General features: G+C 41.7%; 1 protein-coding gene across 2 annotated transcripts in view; it reads right to left on the bottom strand.

The window, feature by feature from the left end:
- Positions 1-10,028: 10,028 nt before the first annotated feature.
- Positions 10,029-27,457, bottom strand: part of COG6 (component of oligomeric golgi complex 6) — a 279,030-nt gene continuing 261,601 nt past the window's right edge. Inside the window, exon 24 of one of the 2 annotated variants that reach the window (XR_009516824.1) lies at positions 10,029-10,581. The gene's annotated coding sequence lies outside the window, so the exon portion shown is untranslated. Of the gene's footprint in view, positions 10,582-14,385; positions 14,561-27,457 lie in introns of those variants that run through there. The other variant, XR_009516823.1, reaches the window with a different exon arrangement.

Raw genomic sequence — 27,457 nt, 5'->3', positions numbered from 1 at the left:
AGTTTGTTAAATAGATTTTTATATTTCTAAATTATAATATAATATTATCGACATAATAATGACATAAATGTAGACATAGATAAGGTTGCAGATATTGATCTATGTTTATGTCTGTATATTACCCATATCTATATCCCTATGAATATCTATATCTGGGGCACAAGATACAGCTTCTACATATGGATTTAGAAAAGCTAAGAATAAAAAAATGAAAAAATACATATTTATATTCATACAAATGTTAACCAAAAGAAAATTGGTGTAGTTATAGCAAAAGAGTAGAGTTTGAGGGAAAAAAGCATTACTAGAAAAAGAAAAACATTTCATGAAGATAAAATAGTCAATTCATCAAGAATATAATAATTCTAGATTTATATGTTTCTAGTAATATAGCCCCAATATATATAAGGAAAAATCAACAGAATTAAAAGGAATAATAGACAAAGCCACAATAAGAAATGGAGATTTTAACAAAAAGTCAATAAAACACAGTAGATCTGTGCGTCATGATTAGCAAACTTGACCCAATCTCTGAAGAAAATATTGATCAAAATAGACAATATGCTACGCTGTAAATCTCTCTTGAAAAACTTCAAACAATTGAAATCATCCAGAGACTTCATGTTCTTTGACTACACTGAAATTATGGTAGAAATAGATGAAAGAAAGAAATGAGATAAATGGGACTAGAAAATGGAAATTAGAAAATATTTGGAACTTAATGATAATGAGAATACTGTATATCAAACCTTGTAGTATGCTGCTGAAGCCACTGTTAGAGAGACATTTATACTTTTAAGTGCATGGATTAGAAAAGAAAGGCTGAAAATTCAATGACCTAAGTATCCAGCCCAGAAAGCTAGATCTGTTAAAGCCAAATAAAGTAGAAGGAAGGAAATAATAAAGATAAGAGCAAAAATCAGTGAATTGGAAGGCAAATATACACTATACATTAGATTCAACAAAGCTAATATCTTAAAAATAAATTTCAAAAAGTCCAAGAAGATGTATAAATCTCTAGGAAGACTGATCAAGCAGAACTAAGAGAGGGCGTAAGTTATTCTTATCAGGAAGTAAATAAGGGAGTTTTGCTATGATCTGACAGACATTAAAAAGATAATGAGGTTATAGAAACATCTTTATGCCAACAAAGTTGAAAATGTATGTGAAATAGATGAACTCTTAGAAAGACACAACTTGCCCAAATTGATAGAAACAGAAATTTTAAAAACTCTGAGGAGTCTACTATCTATTTAAGAAATTGAATCTTAATAAATACAGTCATGATGATGGTGATGATATTTGGAGAGCCTCTTAGACCCTAACTTCCATTTTTAATGTTGTGGGAGTTTTCTTAGCCTAATGGCTGGATCCTCTCATTTATTCCTCCTGACAGGAGAAGGGATTACCTGACAGAGGAGTTGAGGGAAGAAACAAGACATGCTCAACTCGGTTTTTCCTTCTCTTTATTCAGATCTCACTTCCTGCTGAGAGGAAGCCTTGTGATCTGCTCTCTTCTCTGCAGGAAATAACCTGCAGTCCAGCAATTGTCCAGTGATGTCCATAGGTGGGAGGGTAAATTGTCTTCTGGGAAAAAAAGTACTAGCAAGGCTGCAGATCTGAAGACATTTCCTCTGACTGACTGTATTAATAATAAAAGTAATACTTAGAGCTTCATCGACCTATTCCTGTGTGTCTCTCTCTCAATTTTTTTTTCCAACCTGGGAAAAGAAGTAAGCAGTATTACTTATTGATCTTTTAAACTTCTGACAAATAAGTGGCTCAACTCCCTCATCTGTAAAATGAGGTAATAATAGTATTAAATGAGTTAATACCTATCAAGTGATTAGAACCTTGCCTGACAAATAATAAGCACTTAATAAATGTTAGTTGCTACTTTCTTTAGAAAAATTAAATCCTTACTTGGTGCCAGAACTGGGTTAAATGCTTTACATTGCATTATGTTGCATGATATGTAGAAGAAATCTTTGAGGTAGGCTCTATGATTAATTACTCTTACGTTACAAATGAGGAAGCCAAAATTTGAGAAAGTTAAGTGACTTTGTCCAAGGTCATACGCCTCATAAGGTCTGACTTAAGAGTACACAACTCGTTCTTGCAAATACAAGCCATTGGTGATAAGTGGGCCAAACAAAAGAGAACAAAGGATTCACATGCATTTGTCACTATTCCTGGAGAGGAAATTTAGGGTAGAGGTCCTACCGATGGTCAACCAGTAGCATCAAGCCCCGAGAAAACGACAGTGTTTGTATGATGTTTAAAAAGGACGCACTTGAATAGGAGTAATATTCAAAACAACATTACATATTCATGGAACTCCAAGCATGTCCAAGAGTCTTCATGAACCATGTAAATATCACACTATTAAAAGTGAAGAGTCGGGTCTTTTCAAATATCACTAACTTTGGACCTCCAGCTCCAGTTCTCTTTGGAGTTTTGCTTCCCTCATGAGAAGGTCTAATGGAACCCTATCCCTGATCAGATTCCGTGAGATCAGTCCACGCTTACACATGGTTCCAAAATCACTTTCCCTTTTCTCTTCCCTCCCACTAAGCTGGGCCAGCCCATGCCTTCTTTCTTGTGATAAGCGATCAAGCTTATCACACAAGCTTTTCCTAATCATTCCTGAAAAGAAAAAGGCAAGATCTTTTTGGAAAGGATGTATGACGCCTGAAGCGGGTCTCGGATCCACGTACAGGCCCTTTAGCAGATGTGGAGCCTGCTGATACGCACGCAGGTGTTTGGAAATGTTTACAGCCTGAATCTGGGCCAGGAATTAGGGGAAAAGATGTGCTTCTTACACTTTTGTGGGAGAGTATATGGGATGGGGAATTTTCAAGACTACACTTATTTCTGGAGACAAAATTTTATAATGCTGAAAAGGGGGCTGTGTATTAAATTTTAAAGTGCTGTTCAAATAAAGTCAAGTTATCCAAATATTTGGAGTTAAGGAATTAACAGACATTCAGAGCATGTGAACAAAATTGGAAACACCTTCAAGTTTTTTTAAATGTATCACATTTGTATGAAGTTTTTTTTATTGAATAAATTTGACATATAATATTATGTAAGTTTAGGGTGCACATTGTGTTACTTTGATATATTTACATATTGTAATATGATTGCCAAAATAGTGAGAGTTATCACGTTACATAATTATAAGACAATATTATTGTCTCTATTCTTTATGCTGTGCATTAGATCTCTAGGGCTTATTTACTACTTGTTACAAATTATTACCCTTAAACGCCATAATCCTTATCCCTCCCACACCATCCCCCGGTAACCACCATTTTACTCTCTGTTTTTTACCTATTTAACTTTTTATTTTATTTTGTTTTGTTTTTATTTTTTTGGCACGCCACGCAGCTTGCGGGATCTTAGTTCCCCAATCACGGATTGAACCCGGACCCTCAGCAGTGAAAGCACGGAGTCCTAACCACTGAACTGCCAGGGAATTCCCCATATTTAACTTTTTAGATTCCACATAGAATCTTTGTTTGACTTAGCAGTTGTCTAATTCTTGTCTTTGTCTGACTTAGAAGTTTTCTTTTAAATGACTGCTTTGCTATGTCTTTGGGCAAGTTCAAATCTATTCTCAGAGACCTCAGTTTCCCTATCTGCAATTAGGACTCCATACAGCACATTGATATGTAAAGAGGATTTTTATATAATGCCTATATTTCACTTTGGCTTTCTTGAATATGGCCGCTCTAAAACCACAAACAGCCGAGCCAGATTTTCCTTATGTCTGAGCTCCCCGCAGAGTAAGTAAAACACTTTACTTTTTTTTTTTTTTTTTTTTGTGGTACGCGAGCCTCTCACTGTTGTGGCCTCTCCTGTTGCGGAGCACAGGCTCCGGACGCGCAGGCTCAGCGACCATGGATAGCTCATGGGCCCAGCCGCTCCACGGCATGTGGGATCTTCCTGGACCAGGGCGCGAACCCGTGTCCCCTGCATCGGCAGGCAGACTCCCAACCACTGTGCCACCAGGGAAGCCCCTAAAACACTTTTCAAAAGTACCATTAGCTCGGCTGGACTGCTACTCCCTCGTATTATATGGAACCCAGGTGGTTTTTAAATGTTAACACTTCTTCCAAACTGCCTCCCTGGGTCCCACTCCCTGGGCACTTGGAAGGTAAGATCTCATTATTTTAACATTTTCTATAGTTTCTCTACAGGGCATATTCAGTTGGGCCACCCCAGAGTTTCCATTTTATAAGAATGCCCCTTCCGAACAAGAAAGAATATTTATGAAGCTTCTCTTCTGACAGCTCCGAAATTAAAGTGATAAAAAAATTGTTTAAATTGCTAATCAGAAATTAATGTTCCCTTTCCAATAAGAAAGAATGTTTTCATGAAGCTTATTCTGACACTTCTAATATTAAAACACTTTTAAGCCTGCCCTTCCAAAATTAAGGGAAAATAGTTAAAGTCTCTGTGGGCATCTGGGGATGACATTTCTATGTGAGGTCTTAGAAGAACATACTCTCCTGGTCCTTCCATTGGCTTTGCTGTTTCATTTTCCTTGTTTTCTTCCTTATGTAGAAACGGTACCCGAAGTTCAGGGCTTGTGCCTTTTTCCTGTTTCTCCACAAACTCTCTTTTAGATTTATACATTCATACAGGGATTTTTATAGAGTGAGAGTCTATGAAAATCATAGCAATTTGCAGTCCCGAATTACCCCCCAGAACATTAAGCAAAAGCCTGTGTGCTCCACTGGCGAAAACTGTCAGCCCAGGGGAAAAGAAAAGGAAAACTTACACAGGAGGTATGGAAGAAGAAAAAAGAAGACCAATAAAAGGCGTAAAATTTAAAAGTGGGTGAAAGCACGAGAGGTATATTCCCGTTTCCAGAGAAACCATCAGTCACCTAGAATTCTGCTTACTTGGGAATCACTCGCCAGAGATGCGAGGAAGACTCTCCATCAAAATCCAGAAGAGGAGCATTCATGGCAAAACTGAGAAAAGAGCTCCCCTGGTGGCACAGTGGTTGAGAGTCCGCCTGCCGAGGCAGGGGACGCGGGTTCGTGCCCCGGTCCGGGAAGATCCCACATGCCGCGGAGCGGCTGGGCCCGTGAGCCATGGTCGCTGAGCCTGCGCATCCGGAGCCTGTGCTCCGCAACGGGAGAGGCCACAGCAGTGAGAGGCCTGCGTACCGCAAAAAAAAAACCTGAGAAAAACATTATTTTGCTTGAGCTTATAAAAGCAATAAATAGAAATTCTATAAAGGCCCCTTTCAACTACATGTATATAAATTATATTCCATATTGCTGATCCACAATTAAATCAAATTTATTTTCAGAATGGCAACCGGGACAGAACTGTTACACTTGCGTACGCCTGCTGGGGACAGCGGTTGGTAGGACCAGTGAGTGGGAGTGATAAACAGTAAGTAATAATTATGTGGGGAGGTAAAGAATGTCTACCTTTTAAGGTCCTATTTGTAACTATTAAATCCCAGAGTTGAGACAGAGAAAACAATTGGTCAAATTACACGTTCAATAACAAAAAATACGGTGTCTGAACAACCTTGCGTAAAGAAAATCTGTGTGTCAAGGGGTTTGGATGGATGATGAAACATCTTAAATTTTACTCTTGAGGATTTACCATGTCCCCAGGACCACAGTCCAAATTAGAGCTTTGAATTGTTCCGAAATGTACACTTGACTCCTTCAGTAAATTATACATGAAGATCTGGTTTAAGCATTTGCTATATTTATAGTGCCTTAAATTGGTATTGAATCCCAGAGTGTTTGGACCTCAAAATAAAGAAAATATGACTGTTGATTTCAAAAATAGCACTCCTTTTAATTAAAATGTGTACCTGCATTACCGAAAATTTAGTAGATGCATATAAGCCAAAAGAAGAAATCACGCGTAATTCTCGCATTTAGAAATCAAGACCATTGTACCATCTCATTATATATTCTTTCCTCCGCCATTTAAAATGGCTGCGTGGTATAACATTGCATGGATATACCATAGTTGATTTAACCAGCTCCTCATTGTTAGAAATTTAGGGTTGTTTTCCATGTTTCGCCAAAAGTCATCAAGTGGCAATGAAAACCTCTGTAACATAAATCTTTGTACAGATCCTTTTGCTCTTCTGCAAGTAACTTCGGGCAGGAACAGAACTTCCTCAAAGAGAAAAATGTAAAGCATGGAGGTAGCAAAGAAGCACCGCTTTCTAAGAGGTCTGCTCTGACTTCCGCAGGCCGTCTGGGCTAGAGTCGTCCTCCTGCTATGCCCGTGGGCTGGGGAAGCAGCCTTCTCATTCAAGGGCTGTCTGCTCTGCACAGCTTTGTGGTTAGACGTCAGTAAGCCTCCCAGCAAGGGTCTGGGAATACCTCCTCTCCCAGTTCTAGGAGGAGGGATTGCTCTGGGGAAAATAACTGTGACTAAGCTGGGATCTGTCGGAGGGACAGGGCTGGGGGGACGGGGACGGGGTGGAAAGAGTTATTTTGGTATCTCTCCTACAAATACATCCTGTTGATTTGAGAAACACCGTCACACTCCTGTCCGGACTCCCCCTGGGGTGCCTGCTGCACTCAGGGGGGTGCAGAGGTTAGTAACAGGCTGTTTCCTTGATTTGGCCCTAAGCAGGGAGAGGGCCGGCTCTGACTCCCCTACTGCAAAATCTCCAGTGAGCCCTTAGCACCCACGAGGCATCATTAGCCTGGTGTATCAGCGACCTCGCCCTTCCCCTCTCCGCTCCAGCCTCACCAGACCACTCACCAAAGCGACGTCTGTACCCTCAGCTCCCTCAGCGTGAACATCCATCCTCACCTCCAAAGTCTCCGTCTTTCGTTATAACGCAGGATAACCATCATTTCCTCTGTGGAAGCTTCTCCAGGATCCCAGGCAGAGTTCGTGACTCCTCACTCTTATTCCAAGAGCCATGGTGACGTTGGGCTGGTGGTCTGTGACCTGCCTCACCCAGCAGGCTGTGACTCTTCCTGTTGAGGATTGTGGCTCTGGGAGTCTGTCTTCTTGGTGCCCAGAACAGAGTCTGACATGCAAAAAAGCACAGATTTTCCATTTTTTATTTATTTTCCAACGAACGAATTTAAATGTTTGAAACCATTAACTCAGGAAGTTGCACGTGAATATTTTTAAACAGCATTAATGAGCCGATATCCACCCTTACAATGAACTCATTCATGCAACCCATCCAACATGGCTATTAAAATGGGGGGGGTGAATAGATCGCAAAGGAGTGGAAGCCATTTTCAAATATTGAACTATAGTTGAAATTGAAATATAACTAATATGTTCGTTTCAGGTGTATTACATAGTGATTTGACATTGGCATACATTATGAAATGATCACTATGGTAAGTCTAGTAACCATCTGTCCTCATACAAAGTTGTCACAATAATTATTAACCATATGCTGTGTACTTCATCCCTGTGACTTTTCATTATATAACTAGAGGTTATACCTCTTAATCTTCTACACCTATTCCCCCACCTCCACTCCCCTCCCTTCTGGCAACCATTTATTCTCTGTGTCTATGAGTCTGTTCTCATTGTGTTTTGTTTGTTTGTTTTTTAGATTCCTCATACAAGTGAGATCATGCTGTATTTGTCTTCCTCTGTCTGACTTACTTCACTTAGCGTAATACTCTCTAGATCCATCCATGTTGTTGCAAATGGCAAGGTTTCATTCCTTTTTTATGGCTGAGTAATATTCCATCGTACATCTTCTTTATCCATTCATCTGGACACTTAAGTTGATGGACACTTAGCTTGCTTCTATATCTTGCCTATTACGTTTCTGGATCTTGGAAAAGTGGCCTATGTAGGAGACGTAGGCCTAGCATACTCCCCTTTGGATACCAGAACTCTACGCCCTAGGGGTGCCCCTACGTGGGCTGAGTGGGCCCTTCTGTTGTGGGGCAACCAACTACTCTGAGTGTCCTGGTGGGTGGGTTTGGCCCCCAGCCCAGCTGGCTGCCAGACCCTGCCTCATGAAGTGAGGACTAATCAGCTACTGAGCAAGGCTGGGTGCCTGCATGAGCGGCTGCAGGGCTGGTGGTATCACAAAACAATTTTTGAAAAAATCTGTTGTTTTTCATTATATCTTGTTTTTACTTTTTATTTTCATTTATTTATTTATTTATTGGCTATGTTGGGTCTTTGTTGCTGCGCGCAGGCTTTCTCTAGTTGCGGCGAGCGGGGGCTGCTCTTCATTGTGGTGCCCGGGCTTCTCATGGCGGTGGCTTCTCTTGTTGTGGAGCACGGGCTCTAGGCGCACGGGCTTCAGTAGTTGTGGCTCGCGGGCTCTAGAGTGCAGGCTCAGTAGTTGTGGCGCACGGGCTTAGTTACTCCACGGTCTGGGGTGGGATCTTCCCAGACCAGGGCTCGAACCCGTGTCCGCTGCATCAGCAGGTGGATTCTTAGCCACTGCGCCACCAGGGAAGACCCTATACCTTGTTTTTAAAGGGAACATAAAAGAAATAAAACCACAGAAAGTTTGTAGCATCGTGCTATACTGTTTTAGAATTATGTTTCTCTCATTTTCCTCAATCCACTCAAGGATTCACAGGGAACAGCAGGGAATCTCAGAACTTATGTTAAATCAAGAACTGGGTCCCAACACATCTTCTTAGAAGGCTTCTCAGTAGAACCTTCTCAGTAGAACCTCAGTGCCTTAAAAACAGCCAGGAGGGCAACAGAAAGATGGAAGTTCTTATCAACTGGTTATAAATCAGTTATAGAAACATAAAATAATTGTTTTAAAAGTAAATATAAACTAATATATTGGCCTTTAATTTTTTCCCATTTAGCTTTGGGAAGAGTTACCAAAATTCAAGGTGTGTGAAAGGCCAGAAAAGTTTGTTGTGTTGTGGTCATTTTAAAGAAATAATGTTACAGTTTTAAAACTACCCTCCAAACATTTGAGCTTTATTTTAATGGTTAGAATTTGGTATAGGGAGAGTTTATCTTGGATGCCAACCTAAGAAGTGAGATCAATTTAATACTACAAGCTCTTGGTGGTATGAGGTGAGTTTACCTGCAAAGCGTGTCATGGCACAGAATCAAAGAACAGAGTCACAAGGAGCCCCCAAACAAAGCAAGGTTTTCCTACCCAGTTGGGGGTAGCTGCATCTCCCTGTGAGTGTAAATAATCTGGGGACGAGGAGTGTATGCACCGTGTATGAAGGACAGTGAGGTCCCTGGACAGAGGCAATGAGGGGGACACCACTTCTGAAGAGTTTTCCAAGGGAATGACATCCTGAAGGATTATATAAAAGGAGAAACAACCTGTGCTTTCCCTACAGCATTTTCATGCTTATATTCACATTTTATTTAAATGCAGAAGTTGTTAGCATTTTGAAACTATCTTCCACTTGAGAGTCATTTAAATAATTACCTAGATAATATAATATCCAGGAGCATGCGTAAGAGGCACCCAAGATGCTTTGCTTCTGGGGAGGAGCCTAGGAAATTGGAGGTTAATGTAACAGAGGGGCATATGCTAAAAAAAAAAAAAAAGTTCTTGAAAAGAATAGAGGCATCTCATATAAAATATAAAACCAGCTCTAGAGGAAATAAATTCTGAAACTGTTAACAGTCTGTGATTCTGTGTAATGGGGATGGTGGGAGACAAACTTCTTATTTGGGGCTCTACTGTCTGGATCTTTTGCAAATTACTATTATGTGCACACCTTGCTTTTAATAAAGGAAGAAAAACTTAAAATAACTATAATGGATATATCCTTTAAAAGTAAATGTCTTTGGGGCTTCCCTGGTGGCGCAGTGGTTAAGAATCCGCCTGCCAGTGCAGGAGACACGGGTTTGAACCCTGGCCCGGGAAGATCCCACATGCCGTGGAACAACTAAGCCCGTGCGCCACAACTACTGAAGCCCGCACGCCTAGAGCCTGTGATCCGCAAAATCTAAACATCAATGGGGAATAGAGAAAACCATGTGAGCTTAAAACAGAACCTTCTGTCTTCCCCCCATAAATCACCTTATTTATTCTCAAATAATTTAATATAAAAATAGTTCAGAATAATAATACCAAATAATAGTACTATTAAAGCAACATCTCATAAAAATCACTGGTGTTTGAATTCTATTTCATGAGAATGTAATTTTCCTCTTCATTCTGTAGCCCAGGTGAAATGAGATTGAATCTTAACAAAGCATTTGTCTTTTGTTCTTTGTTTATTAAAAGGGGACCAAGAAGGCCTTTTAAGTGAAATGTAATTCAATAGAATTAGTTTGAAAATAAATAGAACACATGTGGTTAACTTTGCTTTTGAAATTAACCTATCAGGCACAGATCTCTGTAATTAAAGAATCCTAATTCACAATTCTCTGAATCACTGCATTTGGCAGGCAAATGCCAGTAATTTTCATTTCACAACACAGTGCCTCAGACAGTAATAAGCCAGAAGGAAAAACATGCAGGTTTAATCAGGTAACAAAGCATGTCAAATACTTATCCTGAAACGAGCGAGTCTGGCACATGAAGTGTGAGCCTCCGAGAAGTCCCTTAGGGAATGTTATATGCTCTGATCTGTACCTTTTCACAGCTTCTGCTGAAACCTTTAAGAGGGAAGGAAAAGTCTCAACCAGAACAGGCATCGATATTCAAAACAAATCACTCTCAGTGGGGCTTCTGGGAGCCAAAGATACAAACACAGGCACGCACACACACACACACACACACACAAGATAGTTGATCTTATCATTGCTTTTAAATTCTCTGCACACCATGCACCTGCTTACTACTTGCACTCGGTGGGGGGACCACTTCCACTGCCCCTCATTTATTCCAGGTCTTCTGAGAAGCAGCCCATTCGCCTCACAGGACATTAGCTTCTGACATCAGAATGGGTCCCATCGTTACGTGGTAATTTAGGTATCATGGTGCCTAAGAGAAGGGCGGTAGCCATCTGCCACTGTCACCTCAGGGTTGAAGAATGGACAGAACCTCCGAACACATCTAAGAAGTATTTCCTTCAGGGTACACGGCCCATGTGGGAGGAGAAAACAAGAGTGGTACAATATAAGTTGAGTGTCTTTCCAGCTAAGAAGCACTTCTTAGCCTTCTTTGTCAGCAAATGATAAGGGGGTCTGTTTCCAGGTGGATCCTTGAATCGTACTGTTATAGCAGGTAGTGATCATTAGAGGACCTGCGTTCTACTGATACGAACGTTCCATGTGATTTAATGCTTCTCTGAGTTTTGGCATCTCCAGTGTTACTTATAGCTGGAGAGGAACGTTTATACTATGATTAGTCACCGACAAGCTATGGAGCAGAAAGGAGCTTAAGCTGGTTTTTAGGAGCCAGGAGGGGAAGTCTGGATGCTAAAATAAAAGGAAGATAAGGAATTCTAGCTCTTCTTTCTGAAGGAGTTTCAAGCAGCTCTGTTGCTGAAAGCCCTACCATACATCTCTGCTTTAATAATTATATTTTCTGAGTGTTCCCCTGGTCTACGATCTCTTTTATTCATTGAGTGCCAACTGTCTCCTTGGTGTAGAACAGAACTCTACTCCTCCACCTCTTGGAGCAGAAAATGCAAGAAGGATTGTGATGGGAGGAAGCAGAAGAGCCACACCATTAAAATGATGTTTAAAAAGATAAAAAGGGGCTTCCCTGGTGGCGCAGTGGTTGAGAGTCCGCCTGCCGATGCAGGGGACACGGGTTCGTGCCCCGGTCCGGGAAGATCCCACATGCCGCGGAGCGGCTGGGCCCGTGAGCCATGGCCGCTGAGCCTGCGCGTCCGGAGCCTGTGCTCCGCAACGGGGGAGGCCACAGCAGTGAGAGACCCGCGTATCGCCAAAAAAAAAAGAAAAAAAAAAGATTAAAAGATCTGTCAATTTCAGGGTCAATTTCAAAATATGTATTTCAAAACAATGATGGGATTAGAAAAAAATATCAAGTTGACTTCTGGCATATAATGAGAGCTTAGTAATGGTTATTGACCAAAAGATCCTCAGCTCCTTAGAAGAAGGCAATGGCTCACTTTATTTTCATTCAATTCTTTAGAAGTAAAGAATACGTGAATATGGTGGTATTTTACTATCATACTGGCAAACTCTATGACTGAAAATAAACAAAGGGAAGAGGAAGCAATGGGGCTTGAATGGGTAGTGGTGTCCTTGAGGTGTGACGGCAAAATTAGGATCCGGAAGGGAAATCCAGGGGTCCGAATCTGTGGCCTGAACCAGACTGCCGAGATGTCTGGTGCGATAAACTATCCCTCAGGAAAGATCAGAGCACAGGTCAGAGCCTATAGCAGGCCGTTCCTTGGGTGGCTAGGCATGGTCACACACAGCAAAGGGAAAGAAACCCTTAAACAGAGCCAGTGGAAGTGCTGGCTACCATGTTTGGGAAGCGAAAGGGCTTGCAGAACATTTGGGGGTTTTTTCATCTCCTCTTGGGCTCTCCTTGCAAAATAAACAAATAAGCCTCCTAGTGTCATGAGACCTAACGATGGAAGCTGTGACCCTGCATTCTGACCAACGATCTAACCAGATCAACACAAAATGCCTGAGGTCAGAATAGTCACACCTATGGCCAAAACATCTAGATCTCCAAGAGGTGACAGGGTCCTCCTGAGAACAGTGCATCCTTCTGAGGACGGTGATAGCCACACTCTGAGTGGATTGTCTTATTCACTGTCTAACTAAACACCAGGTAACTGCTTGGCAGAGATATTATAGAGGAATTTCAACGGCAGGTAACCGGGTAGAACAGAAATGCTTTAAAGTCCTTTCCTAGGCTGAGATTCTATTGTCTGACTGTCTATGTTCTCATTTTACTTTCTCACATCCTACTTCCATTAACTAATGCTGGGGTCCAGGAGGTATAAATGGATGATGTTCAAGTCAGACACGGAGGGAAGAATCTTCCATCCCCTCCCCTCCCCAGTCTATCCCCCTTTTTCCGGTAGAAAAAAGTTCAAGGTAAGGGTCCCGGACAATGTCACTTGCTAGTGCTTTGCTTCTGGTGAGCTGTGCTCCAATGAAGCGTAATGCAGAGCTAAGCAGACCATCTTCCCTGAAGCTCTTCTCTAGATACAGGATATGATCCAACTGCCACGTTTTGTCTTGCTGTACAGGCTACCAGGCTCTTTCCTAGTCCAGAGACCTTGGAGCAGAGGACAAAAATGGGGTCATCTTAATCATGTGATTGTGGGAAGCACAGTGCCTGCTTTGCCCCCTAAGAGTGAAGAGACAATACAGCCCAGGATGCAGACTGTTCCCAGTATGAAGCTCCCTAAATGGTGTACGTTTTTTCTCTTAGAAAGATTTTGAGAAAGAAAAACAATCCTCGATATGGTCCATAAAACAGCATTTTAAAACTTGCAAGTGAAGACTAACTTTTTTCCTCTGACCCTGGCCACAGCCAGAACGCTCCACCAAAATAAACCTGGGACTGGTAGTTGCCAAGGAGGAGGAGGCTGGGGGGAGGGGTGAAGTGGGAGGTTGGGGTTAGCAGGTGTAAACCTTTACGTATATAATGGGTAAACAACAAGGACCTACTGCATAGCACAGAAAACTATATTCAATATCCTATGATAAACCATAATGGAAAAGAATAGATATTAAGAAGTGTATATATATATATATATATATATATATATATATATATGTATAACTGAATCACTTTGCTGTATAGCAGTAATTAACACGACATTGTAAATCAACTATACTTCAATTAAAAAATAAAAAGAAATAAACCTCAGGTTACCAGGCATGGATGCATGGGCATGGAAAGAAATAACAGAAAGAAATGGGCATCTGGTAAAAAAACAGTAATAAGAGCAAGGTGGAAAAAATTGATGAATTGCACTGAAATGGAATGTTCCATTCAGAGAAAAAAAAAAAGTTGTGGATTTTTTTTTTTAGATCCTCTATTTTGGACTTTCAAAAATGGTGAGGGCAACACATTCTAAAATACTTGGACTCAGCTCAAGCAGACTGCATTATTTCATCTTGACAGAGATCTCCTCCAGAAAAGATTCCCTGAATTACTCTGGACAGGAATTAAATTCCTTTTATTGGATCTCAATTTATATATATTTGAGAGAAAACTCAAGTTGACCAAGAATGTGTTTTTGTTTGGATGGTGTTGCTTCTGTATGATGCATTGCTAGCAATGGGGATTTAACATTTGCCTTTTACCTATCGATGGCTTATTGGAGAAAAACATTGACATCAGATAAAAAGGAATGTTACAAATTAAGTTAGTTTTTTCCTTTTCTGTTTTTGTTTTGGCCCATTAGACTTGAGACTTCATTATATAGATAGATAGATAGATAGATATACATTTTTTTGCATTATGTAACATGGTTCTGTAATGGTAAATTTACTTATTTATGTAATAATTCTTTATTATATATCTCATATGTACCAATTGCTAAGTATTTTAAGCCTAAGGGAGGGATGTCCCTTTATTTCAAGGACTCCATGGTCTGTTGAAGGAGATGTACTTACAAGCAGTGATTGACAATGCAGAGTGATCACCGACTCAGTAAAAGGAAGTTTAACAGTCGGAGACAAGTGTGTCTGTTCTCTGTGGGGAATAGAGACATCAGAGACTGCCATAAAAATGTTACTTTTCTATAAAAAAAATCACTGTGATGAAAATTATAAAAGAAATGATCCAAAAGTACATATTAAAATTAATTATGAAGTTACACTCTTACATGAATTTTTCTATGGGTACGGCTATAGATAAATTTTAACAATAGATAACATATTTACTCATTGGCTACTACTGGGTTTAATTTATTTTCTTCCTTCTTGAAAAAATAGAAGAAAAAAGGGAAAATATCCATGCTTATACAAAGTCACTTCAGTTCAAAATAACACTCATCAGGTCACAGAATGAGCAGACGTGGTGTGGTCTGCACACATCACTGGCATTTATGTCCCATTTGACCGTCTTACACACTCAGTTTTCCAGAGAGCTGTCTCTGATTTCAGACACTGGGTTTTTCTTATCTTTAAAGTTTCATGGATCCTCCAAGATGTATGCATTTTTGGCCAAATGTTTTTGCATCAAACAAGGAGCCCTATTCCTGTTGCACCGTTGATAATAGCTCAGCCTCACGTGGCTGCAAAAGTCAGCAAGGACGTTGGCGGCACAGAGCAAGCAAACACCCCACGCACGCCAGCCCGCAGAACCTAAATGCCTGGAAGTCGATGGGATGTCTCATTCTTGTTCCATAACGGAGTCTTGGTGACATTTCTAGAGGAGGCACAGTTCCTGGCACTTTTTCTCACAAGAGTGCCCTCTGCTTGCACCCTTGTGTGACCCACAAGGCAGGAGTCAGCAGAAGAACAGACCGGGAGGCCGGGGAGGTGAACTACCCTCTCTGTGGCTGCGCTGTAGACTGGGTATGCCCAGATATCAGGACATTCTCAGTCAGAGTCTGGCCTCTCGGGATTTAAAAAAAGGGTGCAAACGAACTTATCTACAAAACAGAAGTAGAGTCACAGATGTAGAAAACAAACATATGATTACCAGGGTTAAGGCAGGGGGGAGGGATAAATTGGAAGATTGGGACTGACATACACACACCACTATATATAAAATGGAGAACTAGTAAGGACCTACTGCATAGCGCAGGGAACTCTATTCAATACTCTGTGATGACCTGTATGGGAAAAGAATCTAAAAAAGAGTGGATATATGTATATTTATAACTGATTCACTTTGCTGTACACCTGAAACTAACACAACATTGTAAATCAACTCTACCCCAATAAAAATAAAAAAAAAAAAACGCAAGGTGAATCCCCTCGGTTTACCCATAAATTCCACTGAAAAGGAGTTGAAACACACTCTTATTTTCCTGCTAACCCCACTTCTTCTGTGGGGAAATATGAGTCGCTGTCTGCCTCTGTAGAAAGACAGAGTTCATAGATATCAGTTTAGAAGCCTTATCTCTCTTGGGAAGTTGCAGGATCAAACATCCTTTTGATAGTAATCTCTTGTTGTGATGAAGTTACTCGGCGGAAAGGGGCCTTTATCGTTGGGGTGGTTTGTAGCTTAATGGTTGAGGTTTGTGACGCCTAAGTGTGTGCATTTTAGAGGAAGACTTTCATGACACATTCACCCCCCTTTAGAAAAGACCGTCACTGTGGAGGGGGCAATGGGGAGGGGCCACAGGAGTTGAAATTACGACCCCTACTCCAAAGAGTTTCTACTATAAGGAGAAGAGCCGCTCATCTTTACACCTGGAAGGAAACCTGGAGGTGATATAGTCTAATGCCCCTTAAAAAAATAAGAAATGGTAATTATGTGACGTGATCGAGGTGTTAGCTCACACTCGGTGATAATCGTAGTGCAATATGACACTTTCAACTTACACAATGTTATACGTTAACTATATCTTAATAAAGCTAGGAAGAAAAGTGAAAAATAAATAAAGACAAGGAAATTGAGACTCAGAGAAGCCAATAATTTGCTCGAGGACACACAGCTGGGGTTAAAAGCAGTATTTCAACTTTTCATCTAATGATCTGTTTAAAACAGTGTACTGGCCCTTTTTCTATGAAGGAGAGAGAGAGAGAGACTCTTTGATGATGTGCTGAACCAGGGACCAGAAAGGAAAGCTCTCCACCTACAGGTCTGGGACTACTTATGAGTATATGCTGTGCTTTGCTTCCCACCGTAACCAACCTCCTGTTGAGCAAATCTTGATGGTTGAATAGGGTTTCACTTTCAACCTCAGGCTGACAGAAATGGTCATGATGCACTCTGGTTCCCTGTGAACAGAAATGACTTGGCTTCTCACACCTCCAGGGCCCACTGGACAGTGGTGGTGGACGGCGTCTGGTCTCAGCCCCAAATTCTTCTGGCTCATTTGATGCCCTTGACAGTGTATTTGGAATGGGCCAACTGTGCTGTGAACGACATGCATACTTCACCCGTGACGTGGGGCGGCTGCGGCTGGTGAATGGAGCCAGGGTCCACCTGTGTACGGACAGGAGTCAAAACCCAGCACATGCTTTGAGATGGGTCATCTTTCAATGTGCTAAGAAAAATAAAAACTCTGCTAATGGTTCAGTTCTGGGCTCTGCTTTCAAGTTCTGCTCAGTTTCACGTTAATGTTGAATAAATGGACTTAACCCTAACAAACAAGGATGCCAAGGAACAAGCAGGAAGCTGATGTGTGTTGTTTTGTTTAGTGAAGGGATTTTGTGTGTGTGTGTATGTGGTACACGGGCCTCTCACTTCTGTGGCCTCTCCCGCTGCTGAGCACAGGCTCCAGACGTGCAGGCTCAGCGGCCACGGCTCCCAACCAGCTGAGCCAGGTTCTAGGTTCCCTTTCCAGATTTCTGAGGGTCGGCTTCCTAGAGGGCACCTCCTCTCGTCCACCCTTGGTTCCACTCACTCTGGCCAGGAGCTCAGCAACACGTCAAGTGAGCCAGCTGCTGGGGCCCAGGGCTGCTGGTGGGAGAGGCAGTTCTCAGAGGAGTGTGGTCTGGGCAAGGCAACCACCCTAAAAGCGGCCCCCAACAGTTGTCATTCTTGGAAGGAGCTCAGATGGACCCAGAGACATTGTAGAACTCTCTCAACGTCTTCTTAAATGTAGCGGGGCAAGCAAAACTGTCTCACAGATAGGAAACTGGGGACCAAGGCGTCAGTAAGTTGTCTAAGTCACTTTGAAACCTGAGTTGCTGGCTCCTGACTCAGGCGTGCGCTGTGAGGGCTGGCTGGCTGGGGATGCTCTTTGACAGAGGAATAGTGAAATTGGTCCAGACAGTCGGCAGTGAAACCAGGCAGAAAGTCAAGTAGACCCGTGGCGTATGCCGTATCGTTTCATCCACAAAATAAATAAAACGTCTCTCCCCCGGAGTGCGGTCTGGCTCACCAGGGAGCGTCTTGGTCCCTTGAGAAAGTGGTTGCCCCAGATCGAATGGTGGTAGCTCGGCTCAGTCTGGTTGCGCCTGGCATTTTGTCATCAATATAAAAGACTTATTAAATATCATGCTGAAATAGTCTTCCATCATTCTGAAAGTATGCACTTTGCGCATCTGAAAAATACAACCAACTTGCCAGTTTCTAAGTTGAAATGTGTGTGTGCTGCCTAGAATAACATTGACTCAGTGTTCCTTTTAACATCAAGCTTCGGTCATGTTTCCCCCTTCAGTTTTCCTCTTCTGTGTCACACACGCAGGTACACGCACACACGCAGATGTGCACATGCTTCTTCTCTCTGTGTGTCACAAATGACAAGGAATTAATGAATACAGAGTATTTTGAACTAAACAAGCTCTGGAGATTAACCTCGTTCAGACGAGTCCGTCTCTGCACACTAGGTGATGCCTCGTTCCTCCGCAGAATTTGGGGACAGGTTTTCTACATCATAGTTTGTTGCAGAAAGTGTTCGGCGGCACATTCAAGTTAGATTTCAGCCAGAAAAGGTACCATGCACTTTTCTAAGAAAAGAAATATTCAGTTCTAATAGAATTAGTGCCCTGATCCCTATTTAAGATACCGTTTATGAAAGACCTTTGAATGGACTGTAGGAGATCCTGAGGCCAGAACCTGGGTCCTATTCTTCATTATTTTCTGATTCAAAACACCTGTGGAGTGATGAATCTTTATGAGAGTTATTGTCTCCCAAGTACCTGTGACAAAAATAAAAACACAGAAAAAAACCCAGGACCTTCGGATGCAGAGACATCACCTTCGCCAGAACCTTCTCTAACAGGAGATCTATTCACACCTGCTATTTCTTTTTCTGCCCCAGTTCCTCACCGGACCCAACCCTCCGCCCCGTTCCCCCGCTACCCCATGCCAACGGAAAGGCAAATGTGTTTCTTTCTGGCCTGCCTACCTGGCATACAAATAATAGGTGAAATAGCAGTTGCTATAATTAAGATTTCTGAACCCTTCTCCACAGGGCAGTCACAGCACTGGGGCCACGACAGATACGATGACATTTCACCCCCATTCAGCTCTGGGGCGCAGGTTTCATTCCCAGGCCAGACAGGAGATCTGCCCAACTCTAAGCCTCATGTTTTCAACCATTAAACTGAATTTTTCATTCACAGCAATATTTTTAATACTAGTCGTTTAGAGTAAAGTAATCCTTGCTCTATTCCAAGGATGGTAATGGGAACTTTATAAGGAGAGTTCCCAATCTTCAGCTCCAGCTTTGCACTCCATCCCGGCCCCAGACCCAAAGAACGCCTGACCCACCTGGGCTCAGATAAACTGTCTGGAATAGACTGTGAGAGAGAATCCCAGCCTCAGATGCACAAATAACCACAGGCTTAGGATTTGCACTGCTTTTCCCTCCTGGTGAATTATTTTTTTGTTTACATTTTTCCATCTCCAGGCAGAGACAGGTGTGCCTTCCTAAAGAGAGAAAAGGAATCCCAGAAAATGTGACTTACAAAGAGAATGACTTTGAAATGAATATTAATACTCTTTAGATTCATGGGAGAAAGATAGGAGATCAGTACCATAGGATCACAGAGGGTGAAAATGATTTTCAACCTCATTTTGTCCAATGATGAGAAGCAAAATATCTTAACTCACCAGCTCTGCTCTGTTCCATGAGGCTGGATAGAGTCAAAACACATTAGAAAACGCAGAGCAGCTTGATAACCAGCCTTTAAAGAAAAGCTAGGTTTTGATAAAATTATAGTAAAATGCACATTTGTATGATTTAATACTCAAAATATTAGTAACACCCCTTTTCAAGAGTAAAGCTTAATAATTATCAAATGAACTTATTAAAAGAGACTGTGCAATATAAAAGCACCCTATAGTGGTGTGCTTTATTTAACTTTGGTTCCACAAATACTTACTGAATACCTACTATGCGTCAGGCACAGAGCAAGGAGCTGTGACTTCAGAAATGAAGGCATAGTTCTTTGCTGTTAAGAATCTACAATCTAGGGGATAACCACCAGCTTTAAAATGTAACAGTGGTGGAGACAGCCTTTTAAAAATGTTTAGTTATTTTGCTAGTTTATCAGAAATTCTAAACCAACTCATTTACATGGAAGGTCTCTCTCTCTCTCTCTCTCTCACACACACACACACACACACACACACACACACGCGCACACACACAATACCTTTCCAATGCATATCAATGTGACTGTCAAAACTGTGTCGGGGGCTTCCCTGGTGGTGCAGTGGTTAAGAATCCGCCTGCCATTGCAGGGGACACGGGTTGGAGCCCTGGTCTGGGGAGATCTCACACTCCGCGGAGCAACTAAGCCCGTGAGCCACAACTACTGAGCCTGCACTCTAGAGCCCATGAGCCACAACTACTGAAGCCTGCGCGCCTAGAGCCTGTGCTCTGCAACAAGAGAAGCCACTGCAATGAGAAGCCCGCGCACCGCAGTGAAGAGTAGCCCCTGCTGGCTGCAACTAGAGAAGGCCCACGCACAGCAATGACGACCCAATGCAGCCAAATAAATTAAATAAATAAATTTATAAAAAAACAAAAAGAACTGTGTCAGGTCTGAGATTTTACCCTACTTGCAAGCTAAGGAGTCAGCCGGTCACAGTCTGCCAGACGCTGGCAGAAGACATGAGATGCCTAAATCAGAGACAGAGGACTTTATGACTCACAGCAGTAGCGGTAGTAAGAATATCAGCATTTCCTTGTTCCCCCGAGACTCAATGCTCCCATGAAACACAAAGAGGGACAGGGGACTCCTGCACACACAGAGGTTTGCATTACAGGGGAGGAGCCCTGAGCTTAAGGAACCCAGATTTTTTTTTTATAATGGGCAGCAATCATGCCTTCCCTTTGCTCCAAAGGAGGTACTACCTTTATTATACTGAGCAATAAGCACGCCTATCCTTACTCTGGAAGGAGACACTGTCTCCATCCTCCAATGTTATAAACAAGCCTGCCCTTTGCTCTGGGAAGAGAAGTGTCTGTCTTCCAAGCCTGTTGATATAAAAGCATCCTGGAAAAGATAGTCCAGAACAAAGCCAGTCAGCGTCTCGACTCACAAGACTTGCAGAAACCCAAGAGATCCATGGAAAATTGTCTCCAAATAGTTTTCCCGGTATTTCATTACCCATATTATAGATGTTTTCATGACTAAAGTTCACATAAACTGTTAGAACTTCATGTAAGGCTCCTGATATCTGCTGAATTATATAGATTCTTGTTCAAATAACCACCAAATCAGTAAGTTGCATTCATGTTGACGCTCATCTTTCCAAACTCATGACTGGTTTACTCATAAAAGGAAATTAGCACACTAGAAATCTGAAACTGAAAAACTACTTATCATTCCCATAAACATTCTCCAAGCTAAGTCAAGGCTCCTCCGTGACTAATATACCAAGAACATGTTTTCTTTAATCCCTCAGTTGTGAATGACTCAGAGAAAGACCATTAGTTCTTAGATGAAATGAGCTAATTTGTTAAATTCTCAAGTTTCAAATTATCTGAAAAGTAAATGTCTGTCTAAAACTAAAATCCATGAATCTGCCTCTCATCCTATAAAAGTCGATGTTGATTTGTTATTGGTGTGATATATGACTTTTAAAAGGTATCTTAAAGGAAAAGAAAATCATCCAAGTTAGAGGCAAGAAAAATTACTTTTGCTTAGGAGCCCAACCTTGGCCGCCATTGTAATGCCCTTCTCTGGAGTCAGTTTTTAAAAACAAAATGGTTGATAGTTTTCCTAGGATGGTTTAATTTTGAATGAGTCTGCTGACTTTGGGGATCCTGCCCATCCTTGACCATTTATGATGTCAACATTAGAGGAGGACTCCATCCTTGTGGTTCAGAGAGATGCTTCCTGCCTGCACTCAATCCCACCCTCCTCAGGATGTATCACTGCTGTTCCTGTAACTGAGCTATACCTGCGGTGGCCTCTCCCAAAACACCAAAATCCATTCTTCTGCTCAGTCAACAAATCTACTGGTTGTAACTTACATGGAGCAATTGTTCCCTAGGGCTGGGGAAGCGGGGAAACATTTAGTCCCTCCATAGCAAGAATCACTAATAGTAAACATCTTCAGTAACAGAGGCTGATGCAGGCCCTCTCGTTAAACATACAGGTTTGTTTCACAAAAGCCACATCATCTTATGGCCCCTAAAGGGGCTGACCTGCTTATTTTATCATACTGGGACTGTGCTTGATTATTGTACAGCTACAGTGCTCAGACCACCAAGATCTTGCCTCACTTTTCAAAGACATGATGAAGAGCAGGGCTTCTTTAAAGTATGGCTACTTTAAAATCTTTTTAATTACATAGGTTCCGAAAAGCACCTTTGGAAAACATTGACTGATAACTTTAAAGCCTAGAAGATGATTAGACTGACGTGGGTGGGGCTTGGCTCCTGTAATCCAGGAAGAGTGTACTGGATGTTTCCTACATGTTGCAACTTTGATATAAACCCTTTCACTTCCTTATATTAATCTCTTCCTTTAAGGTAGAATTATTTTTTTTTTTTTTTTTTTTTTTTTGCGGTACGCAGGCCTCTCACTGTTGTGGCCTCTCCCGTTGCGGAACACAGGCTCCGGACGTGCAGGCTCAGCGGCCATGGCTCGCAGGCCTAGCCGCTCCGCGGCATGTGGGATCTTCCCAGACCGGGGCACGAACCCGTGTCCCCCGCATCAGCAGGTGGACTCTCAACCACTGCGCCACCAGGGAAGCCCAAGCAATTCTTTTAAGTAGAGTTAGCCCCTGTACTGCTGTACTCCACAGCCTGCAGTAGCTTCTGTTACAGATTGAACTGTGTCCCTCCAAAATTCTTATGTTGAAATCCTCAACTCTTGTAATTCAGAGTATGACCTTATTTGGAGATAGGGTCTTTACCAACTTAAAATGAGGTCACGAGGGTGGACCGTAATCCAACACGACCGGTGTCCTTATTAAAAAGGGAAATTTGGACACAGACTCAAATACAGGGAGAATGTCATGTGAACATGAAGATGGCCATCTACAAGCCAAGGAGAGAGGCTTGCTCCAGATTCTCCCTCAGGAGGAATCGACCCTGCCAACACCTTGATTTTGAACTTCTAGCCTCCAGGATGGTGAGACAGTAAATTTCTGTTGCCTAAATCACCCAGTTTGTGGGTGATTTGTGACTTGGTACAGCAGCCCTAGTAAACAAATAGCTTTCCTTCTCCTCAGAGTAAAAGTAAGGTCTCTTCAGTAACCCACAAGCCCCTGCACTGCTGGACCCAGGACGTTTCTGAGTTCTCCTCCCACTGCTTTCCCAGATGCTCACTCTGCTACTGCCTGACGGCCTCTTTGTTCTTCCTTGAACAAACTATTCCTGCTCCCGCCTTAGTGCACTTTCTCTCCCCTGCAGGGACCGTTTTCCTTCCAGATTGTTCCATGGATTACTCCCTCATTTTCTTGATCTATATCCAGATGCTACCTTTTTAGGTGTTTTATTCCTTTTGGTATTTAGAACTAGCTAACTTACTCAATATTTTCCGTTTATTTTGTTTATCATCTGTTTTGCCCTCACTGAAACGCCAGCCACATGAGGTCAGAAATTCTTGTCTGTTTACTGTTGAGTTTAAAATAGCTTCTGGCAGGTAGTAGGAGATCAAAAATATTAGTTGAACGAATGAGTAAATCATAAGCATAAGCTCTGCACTGCCGTCTAAATGTACCCTGTATACAAGGCTCCGCATGCCTCCTGAAAATTGGGGGTGGGTGGGGAACTCTAGCTTATGATCACAGTAGTGAAGAAAATGCTTCCACTGAGTAAATACCGCCAAAGGAAGCAATGAGTACAGCTACTGTCCTTGAGAGATTGCAAACTAATCAGGTAGACTAAACATACAACGCAAGAAAAAATAGACTAGATCTACGAAACAGCATATCAACAGGGGCAGTTAAATCCAGCATGGGCTGCCTTCTAAAAATGGTGAGTCAAGGAGCTTTATCAGAAAAACATCTGTTATGTAGAAATAAATCAATTCATGGCCAAAACTAGAAAGTATTTTTAAGGATATGCTCATCTACACGTTATAGAATAAGGACATTTGAGGAATGTTTATGAGAAGGTCTCGAGCACACGTATTGGGAATGTTTAGTCTATAATGTGGGCACACGAAAAATATTTCTCAGCAAGTGCTTTGTCCCTCACATAAACACAGTTCCACCAAGTAGCAGCACAAGCAACTTAAGAAAGAGAGAAAATTGAAACTGCTAGGAACACTCTGAGCAGGCGGAAGGTAATCACCAAACTGGGATCTGGCCACCACCTGATGAAAACCAATTAAATTTCGCAGAGGTGGTAAGTGACAGAAGAAAACAAAGTTAACTGGAAAATAACCAGTGACGTTTGCTATCGCTCTTTCTGCTGTTCTATTTCTCTCTTTTTTATTTTTTCCTCTTCCCATCAAAATTCCCCTCTCATTTCTTAGATGAGTAATTAAACCCTCACCTCAGGTATAAGTCCCAAAGGCATTTATCCATAAAAATTAACCAGGAGCTAACGCCTTCCTGGTTTGGATGTGGTTTCATCACGTGATCTCAAGCTGTCTATAAAGTGTTTTACATTCTTTGGAAGAAAAGCGCTACACAAAGCAGAGGATTATTACGGTAGCAGATACTACGATTAGTTGCCTAAGAAGAATCCCAGTTTCACTTCTGATATTTAGAAGCTTCTGTTTTTCTCTTTCTCTCTTTTCTATTTTTTTTCTCTTCCCACTCATTAAACATTCCAGTAAAACAATAAGCAAGCTCATGGGGGTCGAATAAATTCAAGATTCAAAATAGCAAAACCTAGTTGCGTGAACCTACATGATTGTGGACATTAAGGAACCTGGTAGTAAGTGTTCAACACATCCAGGTAGTAAGGGAATATGCAAATTTCTGGAAGAATAGTCAAAAAAAGGGTGTTTTGCATTACTTTGGAAGGCACTATATTCTTTAAATGTAATATACATTTCATCTAACCACATTCCAGAAGCACAACTACGGGGCGAAGCAGCTTTGTGAGACCAAACCACACGTCATTAGAACGTAGTGAACTTGATCCCACGTATCCCTAAGTTCATCGCTCTTCACTTTGTAATTCAGAGATAAAAAGTACTTCACAGTGGAGAGGACACACAGAAGTACCTTCTTGTTGCATTACACTAGATTGTTCATTCTTGTGGTAAAATATTTGAATACCTCCAATACATGTATATTTATTCAGAAATTACTTAACATACGGAATAGTATATATATTAAAACATATACAAAAATAGAACCAGAATGTCCTAAAAATAGAGCACTTGAAAGATGAAGATAAAATCGGCAATATTTTTAAATGTCTCGCTAACCATGATGGCTTCATGTTATGGTGAGTTAACAGACGGGCTCGGCATAAACTCAGCCAAAGCTTATCTTTAATGATAATGAAAGTGAGTCCCTGTTTCAAATAGTCTTCTTGATAATTTCAAATGTTTTCTGCCCAATGCTTCTCAGGGGTGATGAGACTACTAATGTCTTAAGTTCACAGTGCAGTTGACAAAGAACTTCCCAGGAAGAGAAAGGTCAATGCTGCCATCCTCGCTGGTGCTTACTTTACCGTGTCATCTTTCATGGTGAGCTCTTTGCAGGATTAATTTTAAGCCCATATTTTGTGATGGTTGATTTAATTAAAACTAGATGGGGCTTCCCCGGTGGCACAGTGGTTGAGAGTCCGCCTGCCGATGCAGGGGACGCGGGTTCGTGCCCCGGTTTGGGAAGATCCCACATGCCGCGGAGCGGCTGGGTCCGTGAGCCATGGCCGCTGAGCCTGCGCGTCCGGAGCCTGTTGCTCCGCAGCGGGAGAGGCCACAACAGTGAGAGGCCCGCGTACCGCAAAAACAGAACAAAACAAAAAACTAGATGATATCATCCTTAAGTCCTTTCCACAAGGGCTCACGTAAATGCCATACACTGAAAAGCGCTAAGAGCGCCAGGAGGATGCTGGTGGACCTCCTCTTCCTCCCTCACCTGACTTCCCACCATGGACACAAGGCAATCCACATCATACATGTTAGTAAAGCTCGACATCTTTCTTATTTTTAGATAAATGTGGAAGACCTAATACACTGCTTTCCGGTTGTGCCTGTGGAACCATGCACATTGGACACCGCTGCTCTAGGGAATTTTTCAAACAGGGTGCCTCCTAACTTTGAAAACACTTTGAAGGCATTTTGTGACCCGGGCAGTGCCCCATTTTAATGTTCAGATCTCTCCACGAAAACATCAGACCGGAGTAAAGCTCTCAAGCCAGGACTGGTCTACCTTTTCCCCACTGAGGTGACAAAATGGCCGAATCCAGATTGTACAGTTATCATGTTTCAGTTTTATTCCTGCCACCAGCTGTTAAAAGAGTTCTGCATCAGCAATGTTGTGTCTATAATCCTTACTACTTCTTTTTTAAAAGTTGATCATGTAAGTTATTTCTCTGGTATAGGACTTACAGAATGAGTGCAGCGAGTGAAGTAATCTTTCACCTATTAAATAATTAAAAGTGTATTCAGCTGTACAGCAGAAATGAACACAACATTGTAAATTAACGATACTACAATAACAAAGTGTATTCAGGAGTAAACTATCGATACAGGCAACAAAGCGGAAGATTTTGAAAACATGACGGAAAATATTCCAGAAACATCAGGCTAAACCATCATGAGAGAAATCCGGATGGTAGTTGTCCCTTCACGGGCGGAGAGGTGGGCTTGACTGGGAAGGGGCGTGTGGGAACTTTCTGGAGTGGAAACAATAGTTCCATACCCGACAGACAAGTGAATTAAATGAGTGTTTGCATTTTTCAGAACTAATTTATCTGTACAGTGAATACCTACACATTCAATTGTATGTAAATTATGTCAATAAAAATATAAGTGCACCGTAAAACAGCTTCTAATGGTGGATTTATGCCATCTTACGATGCCTTATTCAGCACCTGAATAGCTAGTCCCATTTAGTCACAATAAAATGAAGAGCCTTCAGCTGGTAAAATCTGTATATTAGGTGTCAGAAGAGAGTGGTAATAATAGTAATAATAATGGTAATAATAATATAGGGGTTTTTTGGGCATATGCCAACCACTATGCTATTGTTAACCCATGCAGAAGAAACCACTCAGACATAGACAATTTGAGTAATTTTTCCAAAGCTATATAAACATTAAACGGCAGAGGTGGGCTTGGAACTCAGGTTTCTCTGATCTTGGAGCCCATGCCTTCAACTACTAGGGCAAATGAGATCTCTTCTTAGAGAAGAATATGAGAATTTCCAGGATGCCGTGTAAAAACAGTGTGTATTGTGGGTGTCCTTTGTGCTAGGAACTGTGCTAAGTGTTTCATGTCATTAACTCTATAGAGCTACCATTGTCATCTCCTTTTTTACAGATGAGGAACGTGAAGCTCAGAGAGGTTAGGCAACTGGCTTAAGATCACACAGCAAGTAGAATCTCTCAGATTCCATTTCAGAGCCATTGAAATCAAAGTCCAGTTTTTCCTA

Source organism: Delphinus delphis, chromosome 18 (assembly GCF_949987515.2).
Source record: "Delphinus delphis chromosome 18, mDelDel1.2, whole genome shotgun sequence".
Lineage (NCBI taxonomy): Eukaryota > Metazoa > Chordata > Mammalia > Artiodactyla > Delphinidae > Delphinus > Delphinus delphis.
The sequence above is the reverse complement of the archived record's forward strand: the minus strand, read 5'-3'. Positions and strand labels throughout refer to the sequence as shown.